This window comes from Macrobrachium nipponense, chromosome 15 (assembly GCF_015104395.2).
Source record: "Macrobrachium nipponense isolate FS-2020 chromosome 15, ASM1510439v2, whole genome shotgun sequence".
Classification (NCBI taxonomy): Eukaryota; Metazoa; Arthropoda; class Malacostraca; order Decapoda; family Palaemonidae; genus Macrobrachium; species Macrobrachium nipponense.
This window is the reverse complement of record NC_087208.1, coordinates 34,881,195-34,890,856: the sequence shown is the minus strand read 5'-3', so window position 1 is coordinate 34,890,856 and position 9,662 is coordinate 34,881,195.

Below are 9,662 nucleotides of genomic sequence, written 5' to 3'. Positions count from 1 at the left end.
TGATCTTCCATGACCCAGTAACTTTCACTTTTAAATTTACAGTTTATCGTAAAGAAACCAATGCAGAAATATACATTCATTTTTTTCTCCTGGCACAATAATGAAGTCAAAACTAACATCTTAGTCAATTTTGTTTTAGGAGCCCTGAAAATATGTGACCCTGACTTCATTGACAGAGAACTTAAACATATTGAAGATGTTTTCAAAAAACTTTGTTACCATTATTATTTTATTAATAACGCCTTTAAAAAAGCCAGAAGAATATTCTACATAGATTCATCTAAAGTAAATGAAGAAAAGAAGTTCACGAATTGTCTTGCCCTCCCTTTTAATCCTCATTTAAACAGAATACGGAAAACTGTTAACAAAAATCACAATAATAAAATAAATAGTCTTTAATTATAACAACACTATTAAAAGACTTCTTACACACAACAATAGCACAACGAATCACAAACATGTTGGTGTTTACGAAATTCCCTGTTCAGGATGTGACTCTAAAAATATTTCGGGGAAAGTGGCAGAGGGCTGCCCACTAGAATCGGGGAACACAAACGAGCATACCAGTTGCATGCGGATAACAATGCGTTAGTTAGTGACAGCCTTAAGCTTGATCACCGCATAAATTGGGAAGATATAAAGTAATTTTTAGAAGTCGAATTTTGTCGACCAGGATCTCATTTGGAGCGAAAGAAACAAAGGGTTTGAACGCAATAGTTAATGGTTTGTTTGTTTGTTTGTTTGTATGGTGTTTTTACGTTGCATGGAACCAGTGGTTATTCAGCAACGGGACCAACGGCTTTACGTGACTTCCGAACCACGTCGAGAGTGAACTTCTATCACCAGAGATACACATCTCTCACTCCTCAATGGAATGATCGAGAATCGAACTCGCGGCCACTGAGTTAATGGTATATCATTGAATAAGTGAGCGCACACACACACACACACACACACACATATATATATATATTATAATATATATATCTATATATATATATATATATATATATATATTATATATAAACCCAATTATAAAACCAAGAAATAACCCATCAATCAAAGGCCTTGAGAAAATTGCACTATATTTCAAAATTTAAACTACACCTCCCTTCATCACAGGCCTTTTCGCTTCCTCGAGGAGTAAACCTACAAACTACTTTGCTGATGCTGTTTTTGTTCTTGCCGTGTGAGGGGGGGTGGAGAGGGGGTAGGAAAGCCCTATGGAAAAGCCAAAAAAAAAAAAGGTCTGAAAAAGGGGTTTCACGTTGAGTTACAGACAGAACAATTTTAGGATAGGATATATATGATTTATTTATTAGAATGAAAATGTAAAAGAAATGAATAATGTGAGAGTTAAACAGTACAGAACAATTATTTCTAATAAAGTATAGCGTATTTATTTCACTTTTCGTTGGTGCAACCACTCTCTACGTGAATATGGTGTTTATTAGGAAAAATTCAGAGGAAGAAAAGTGAATATGGTGTTTATTAGGAAACATTCGGAGGAAGTAAAGTGAATATGGTGTTTATTAGGAAAAATTCGGAGGAAGTAAAGTAAATATTGTGTTTATAAGGAAAAATTGGGAGGAAGAAAAGTGAATATGGTGTTTATTTGGAAAAATTGGTAGAAAAAAAAGTGAATATGGTGTTTATTAGGAAAAATTCAGAGGACGAAAAGTGAATATGGTGTTTATTAGGAAAAATTCAGAGGAAGAAAAGTGAATATGGTGTTTATTAGGAAAAATTTAGAGGAAGAAAAGTGAATATGGTGTTTATTAGGAAAAATTCAGAGGAAGAAAGGTGAATATGATTTTTATTAGGAAAAGTTCAGTGGAAGAAAAGTGAATATGGTGTTTATTAGGAAAAATTCAAGAAGTGGGAAGTAATTGGTGTTTATTAGGATTAAGAAGGAAAGGAAAAAGTGAATATGGTGTTTATTAGGAAAAATTGGGAAGACGTGAAGTGAATATGGTGTTTATTAGGAAACATTCAGAGGAAAAAAAGTGAATATGGTGTTTATAAGAAAAATTCCGAGGAAGTAAAGTGAATATGGTGTTTATTAGGAAAAATTCAGAGGAAGAAAAGTGAATATGGTGTTTATTAGGAAAAATTCAGAGGAAGTAAAGTGAATATGGTGTTTATTAGGAAAAATTGGGAGGAAGTAAAGTGAATATGGTTTTTATTAGGAAAAATTCAGAGGAAGAAAAGTGAATATGGTGTTTATTAGAAAAAATTCAGAGAAAGTAAAGTGAATATGGTGTTTATTAGGAAAAATTCAGAGAAAGTAAAGTGAATATGGTGTTTATTAGGAAAAATTCAGAGGAAGTAAAGTGAATATGGTGTTTATTAGGAAAATTCAGAGGAAGAAAAGTGAATATGGTGTTTATTAGGAAAAATTCAGAGAAAGTAAAGTGAATATGGTGTTTATTAGGAAAAATTCAGAGGAAGTAAAGTGAATATGGTGTTTATTAGGAAATATTCAGAGGAAGAAAAGTGAATATGGTGTTTATTATGAAAAATTAAGAGGAAGTAAAGTGAATATGGTGTTTATTAGGAAAAATTCAGAGGAAGTAAAGTGAATATGGTGTTTATTAGGAAAAATTTAGAGGAAGAAAAGTGAATATGGTGTTTATTAGGAAAAATTCAGAGGAAGTAAAGTGAATATGGTGTTTATTAGGAAAAATTCAGAGGAAGAAAAGTGAATATGGTGTTTATTAGGAAAAATTCAGAGGAAGAAAAAGTGAATATGGTGTTTATTAGGAAAAATTCAGAGGAAGTAAAGTGAATATGGTGTTTATTAGGAAAAATTGGGAGGAAGTAAAGTGAATATGGTTTTTATTAGGAAAAATCCAGAGGAAGTAAAGTGAATATGGTGTTTATTAGGAAAAATTGGGAGGAAGTGGAGTGAATATGGTGTTTATTAGTAAAAATTCAGAGGAAGTAAAGTTAATATGGTGTTTATTAGGAAAAATTCAGAGGAAGCAAAGTGAATATGGTGTCTATTAGGAAAAATTCAGAGGAAGTAAAGTGAATATGGTGTTTATTAGGAAAAATTCAGAGGAAGAAAAGTGAATATGGTGTTTATTAGGAAAACTTCAGAGGAAGTGAAGTGAATATGGTGTTTATTAGGAAATATTCAGAGGAAGAAAAGTGAATATGGTATTTATATGTAAAAATTTAGAGGAAGAAAAGTGAATATGGTGTTTATTAGGAAAAATACAGAGGAAGTAAAGTGAATATGGTGTTTATTAGGAAAAATTGGGAGGAAGTAAAGTGAATATGGTGTTTATTAGGAAAAATTCAGAGGAAGAAAAAGTGAATATGGTGTTTATTAGGAAAAATTCAGTGGAAGAAAAGTGAATATGGTGTTTATTAGGAAAAATTGGGAAGAAGTGAAGTGAATATGGTGTTTATTAGGAAAAATTCAGAGGAAGAAAAGTGAATATGGTGTTTATTAGGGAAAATTCAGAGGAAGTAAAGTGAATATGGTGTTTATTAGGAAAAATTCAGAGGAAGTAAAGTGAATATGGTGTTTATTAGGAAATATTCAGAGGAAGAAAAGTGAATATGGTGTTTATTAGGAAAAATCCAGAGGAAGTAAAGTGAATATGGTGTTTATTAGGAAAAATTGGGAAGAAATGAAGTGAATATGGTGTTTATTAGGAAAAATTTGGAGGAAGAATAGTAAATATGGTGTTTATTAGGAAAAATTGGGAGGAAGTAAAGTGAATATGGTGTTTATTAGGAAAAATTGGGGGGAAGTAAAGTGAATATGGTGTTTATTAGGAATAATTGGGGGGAAGTAAAGTGAATATGGTGTTTATTAGGAAAAATTCAGAGGAAGAAAAGTGAATATGGTGTTTATTAGGAAAACTTCAGCGGAAGAAAAGTGAATATGGTGTTTATTTAGGTAAAAATTTCCAGAAGGAAGAAAAGTGAATAATGGTGGTTTTAATTTTAGGAAAAATTCGGATGAAGTAAAGTGAACTATGGTGTTTATTATGAAAAAAAATTAAGAGAAAGGAAAAAGTGGAATATGGTTGTTTATTAGGGAGGGAAAATTAAACAGGAAGGTAAAAGAAAAGGAATTATGGTTTGTTTATTAGAAAAAATTCACAGGAAGGAAAAAAAGTTGAACTATTGGTGGTTTTAATTAAGGAAACATTCAGAGAAAGAAAAGTTGAAATTATGGTGTTTATTAGGCTAAAAATTCAGGGAGGAAGAAAAGTGAAATATATTTATTTTTTAGGAAAAATTCAGAGAGAAGAAAAGTGAATTAGGTGGTTTATTTTTAGAAAAAATTCAGAGGAAGGAAAAAAGTTGGAATAATTGGTGTTTATTAGGAAAAATTCAAGAGGTGGAATGGAAAAGTGAATATGGTGTTTTATTAGGAAAAATTCAGAAGGAAGAAAGAAGTGTAAATATGGTGTTTATTTAGGAAAAATTCGGGGGAAGTAAAGTGAAATATGGGTGTTTATTTAGAAAACAACAAAAAATCATAGGAAGAAAAGTGAACTATGTGGTGTTTATTAGGAAAACTTCAGAGGAAGAAAAAGTGAATAGTGGGTGTTTATTGAGGAATATTCAGAGGAAGAAAGTGAATATGGTGGTTTATTAAGAAAATTGCAAGAGGAAGAAAAGTTGAACTATGGTTTTTTATTACGGAAACATAATTCAGAGAAGAAAAGTGCAATATGGGGTGTTTATTTAAGGAAACTTCAGAGGTAAGTAAACGTGGAATATGGTGGTGTTTATTATGAAAAAAATTCTGAGGAAGTAAAAGGAAACAGTTAATATGGTGTATTTAGTTTCAGAAAAAAATTCAGATGGAAGTAAAGGGAATATGTGTTTATTAGGAAATATTTAGAAGAAGACAAGTGATATGGTGTTTTTTTAGGAATTAACTTAAGAGGAAGAAAGGTGAATATGTTGTTATTAGGAAACTTCGTGAAGGAACGTTAATATGGTGTTTTATTCGGAAAAATTCAGAAGAATAAAGTGAATATGGTGTTTATTAGGAAAATTTGGAGGTAGTAAAGTGAATATTGTGTTTATAAGGAAAATTGTGAGGCAGTAAGATGAATATTGTGTTTTTTGGAAAAAATTGGGAGCAATTAAAGTAAATATTGGTGTTTATTAGGAAAATCGGGAGGCAGTACAAAAGTGAATAATGGGGGGGGTGGGGGGCGGGTTTTATTAGAAAAATTGGGAGGCAGTCAGTGATATATGGTGTTTATATAAGGACATTCAGTGGACTATAAAGTTAATATCGTGTTTGTTTAGGAAAATTCAGAGAAGAAAAAGTATTATTTGTTTATTCGGAAAAATTTCAGAGGAAGAAAAGTGAAATATGGTGTTTATCAGGAAAAAAATTTGAGAGGAAGAAAAGTGAATATGGTGTTTTATTTAGGAAACATTCAGAGGGAAGAAAAGTGAATATGGTGTTTCTATTAGTAAAAATTCAGAGAAAGTTAAAGTGAATATGGTGGTTGATTAGGAAAAATTTAGAGGAAGGTATAAGTGATATGGTGTTTATTATGGAAAAAGTTCAGTGGAAGAAAAGTGAATATGGTGTTTATTAGAGGAACAATTCAGTAGGAAGAAAAAGTGAATATGGTGTTTATTAGAAAACTTTCTGAGAAAGTTTATTAGGAAAAAGTGGGAGTAAGTAAAGTGAATATGTGTTTATTAGGAAAAATTCAGAGAAGTAAAGTTAATATGTGTTTATTAGGAAAAATTCAGAGGAAGCAAAGTGAATATGGTGTCTATTAGGAAAAATTCAGAGGAAGTAAAGTGATAAGGTGTTTATTTAGGAAATTCAGAGGAAGAAAGTGAATATTGTGTTTATTAGGAAAAACTTCAGAGGATTTGAAGTGAATATTGTGTTTATTAGGAAAGATTCAGAGGAAGAAAAGTGAATATGGTATTTAATATGTAAGAATTTAGAGGAAGAAAAGTAATATGTTTTATTTAGGAAAAATACAAGGAAGTAAAGTGACTAAGGTGTTTATTAGGAATATTCAGAGAAGAAAAGTGAATATGTTGTTTTATTAGGAAAATTCAGAGGAAGTAAGTGATATGGTGTTTTATATGAAAAATTCAGAGAGTAAAGTGGAATATATGGTGGTTTATTAGAAAATTCGAGAAGTAAGTGAATTGGTGTTATATTAGGAAAAATCACAGAGTACTTAAATTGATATGGTGTTTTATTAAGGAAAAAGTGGGGAAGAAATGAAAGTGAATAAATTGTGTTATTTAGGAAAAATTTGAGGGAAGAATAGTAAATATGGTGTTTATTAGGAAAACTTGGAGGAAGTAAAGGAATATGTGTTAGTAGGGAAAAATTTCAGAGGAAGTTAAAGTGGAAATATGGTGTTTACAAGGAAATATTCAGGGAAGAAAAGTGAATATGGGTTTATTTTTAGGGAAAAATTCAAGAGGAAGTAAAGTGAATATGGTTGTGTTTATAGGAAAAATTCAGAGGAAGAAAAGCGGAATATGGTGTTTATTAGGAAAAATTCAGAGGACATAAAGTGAATATGGTGTTTATTAGGAAAAATTGGGAGGAAGTAAAGAGAATATGGTGTTTATTAGGAAAAAAATTGGGAGGAAGTAAAGGTGGGAATATGGTGTTTATTAGGAAAGGAAAAATTCAGAGGAAGTAAAGTTGAATATGGTGGTTATTAGGAAAAATGCAGGGAAGGGGAAAAGAAGAAAAGTGAATATGGGTTTATTAGAAAAATTTTCAAGAGGAAAGAAAAGTGAATATGGGTATTTATTAGGAAAAATTCAGAGGAAGAAAAGTGGAATATGGGTGGTTGTTTATTTAGGGAACAAAAATTCAGGAAGGAAGAACAAAAGTGAATATGGTATTTATTAGGAAAAATTGCTGGAGGAAAGACAAAAGTGAATATTGGTGGGGTTTATTAGGACAAAAATTCAGAGGAAGTAAAGTTGAATATGGTGTTTATTAGGAAATATTTCAGAGGGAAAGAAAAGTGAATATCGGTGTTTATTAGGAAAAATTCAGAGGAAAGTAAAGTGAATATGGGGGGGGTGTTTATTAAGGAAAAATTCAGAGGAAGAAAAGTGGAATATGGTGGTATATTAGGAAAAAAATTCCAATGAGGAAGAAAAGTGAATATGGTATTTATTAGGAAAAATTTCATAGGAAGAAAAGAAAAAGGAATATGGTGTTTAATGAGGAGGAAAAATTCCGAGGAAGGAAAAAAAGTGAATATGGTGGTTTTATTAGGAAAAACTTGGGAAGGAAAGTAAAGTGAATATGGTGTTTATTAGGAAAAATTGGGAGGAAGTAAAGGTGAATATGGTGTTTTTAGAGGAAAAATTCAGAAGAGGAAGTAAAGTGAATATTGGAGTTTATTAGGAAATTGTTTTTAGCAGAGGAAGAAAAGTTGAAGTATGGTGTTTATTAGGCAAAAACTTCAGAGGAAGAAAAGTGAATGATGGGTATTTATTAGGAAAAATTCAGAGGAAGAAAAGTGGAATATGGGTTTATTTTTAGGAAAAAATTCAGAGGAAAGAAAAGTGGGAATATGGTGTTTATTAGGAAAAAATTCAGAGAAAGAAGGAAGAAAAGTGAATATGGTATTTATTAGGAAAAAAATCAGAGGAAACAAATCCAAAACGTGGAAGTATGGTGTTTTATTAGGAAAAATTCAAGAGGAAGAAAAGTGCAATATGGTGTTTCATTAGGAAAAAAATTCAGAGGGAGAAAAGTGAATATAGGTGCTTTATTAGGAAAAATTCAGAGGGAAGCAAAGTGAATATGGTTCCTTTGTTGTTATTAGGAAAAAACTTCACAGGAACGTAAAGTGATATATGGCTGTTTATTAGGAAAAATTCAAAAAAAAGAGGCAAGAAAAGTTAAAATCTATGGTTTTAATTAGGAAAACCTTCAGGAGGAAGTGAAAGTGAATATGGTGTTTATTAGGAAAGATTCAGAGGAAGAAAAAATGAAGATGGTGTTTATTAGGAAAAATTAGAGGAAGAAAAGTGAATATGGTGTTTTATTATGGAAAAATTACAGAAGGGAAAGTAAAGTGAATAATTGAGGTGTTTTATTAGGAAATAAATTTCAGAGGAAGAAAAGTGAATATGGGTGTTTGATTAGGAAAACATTCAGGGAAGGAAGTCAAAGTGAATATGGGGGTGTTTATTAGGAAAAAGTTCAGAGGAACGTAAATGTGGAACTATGGTGTTTATTAGGAAGAATTCAGAGGAATGAAAAGTGAATATGTGGGGTTTTATTAGGAAAAAATTGGGAAAGAAATGGAGTGGAATATGGTGTTTATTAGGAAAAAATTCAAATTGGGAAGGAAAAGGAAATGAGCTAAAATATGGTGTTTCATTAGGAAAATTGGGAGGAAGTAAAGTGAACTATGGTGTTTTATTAAGGAAAAAATTTGGGGGAAGTAAAGTGAATATGGTGTTTATTTAGGAATAATTGGGGGGAAAGTAAACGTGATTATGGTGTTTTTAGTAGGACAAATTCAGAAGAAAAATTAATATGGTGTTTATTATGAAAACTTCAGAGGAAGAAAAGTGAATATGGTGTTTATTAGGAAAAATTCAGAGGAAGAAAAGTGAATATGGTGTTTATTAGGAAAAATTCGGATGAAGTAAAGTGAATATGGTGTTTATTATGAAAAATTAAGAGGAAGAAAAGTGAATATGGTGGTTTATTAGGAAGAATTAAGAGGAGGAAAAGGAATATGGTGTTTATTAGAAAAAAATTCAGAGGAAGAAAAAGTGAATATGGTGTTTATTAGGAAAAATCAGAGGAAGAAAAGTGAATATGGTGTTTATAGGAAAAAATTCAGAGGAAGAAAGTGAATATGTGTTTATTAGAAAAAAATTCAGAGGAGAAAAGTGAATATGTGTTTATTAGGAAACATTCAGAGGAAAGAAAAGTGAATATGGTGTTTATTAGGATACATTCAGAGGAAGAAAAGTGAATATGGTGTTTATTAGGAAAAATTCAGAGGAAGAAAAGTGAATATGGTGTTTATTAGGAAAATTCAGAGGAAGAAAAGTGAATATGGTGTTTATTAGAAAAAATTCAGAGGAAGAAAAGTGAATATGGTGTTTATTAGAAAAAATTCAGAGGAAGAAAAGTGAATATGGTGTTTATTAGGAAAACTTCAGAGGAAGAAAAGTGAACATGGTGTTTATTAGGAAATATTCAGAGGAAGAAAACTGAATATGGTGTTTATTAGGAAATATTCAGAGGAAAGAAAAGTGAATATGGTGTTTATTAGAAAAAATTCAGAGGAAGAAGGTGAATATGGTGTTATTAGAAAACTTCAGAGGAAGAAAGTGAATATGGTGTTTATTAGGAAATATTCAGAGGAAGAAAATGGTGTTTATTAGGAAATATTCAGAGGAAGAAAAGTGAATATGGTGTTTATTAGAAAAAATTCAGAGGAAGAAAAGTGAACATGGTGTTTATTAGGAAAAATTCAGAGGAAGAAAAGTGAATATGGTGTTTATTAGGAAAACTTCAGAGGAAGAAAAGTGAATATGGTGTTTATTAGAAAAAATTCAGAGGAAGAAAAGTGAATATGGTGTTTATTAGGAAAACTTCAGAGGAAGAAAAGTGAATATGGTGTTTATTAGAAAAATTCCGAGGAAGAAAA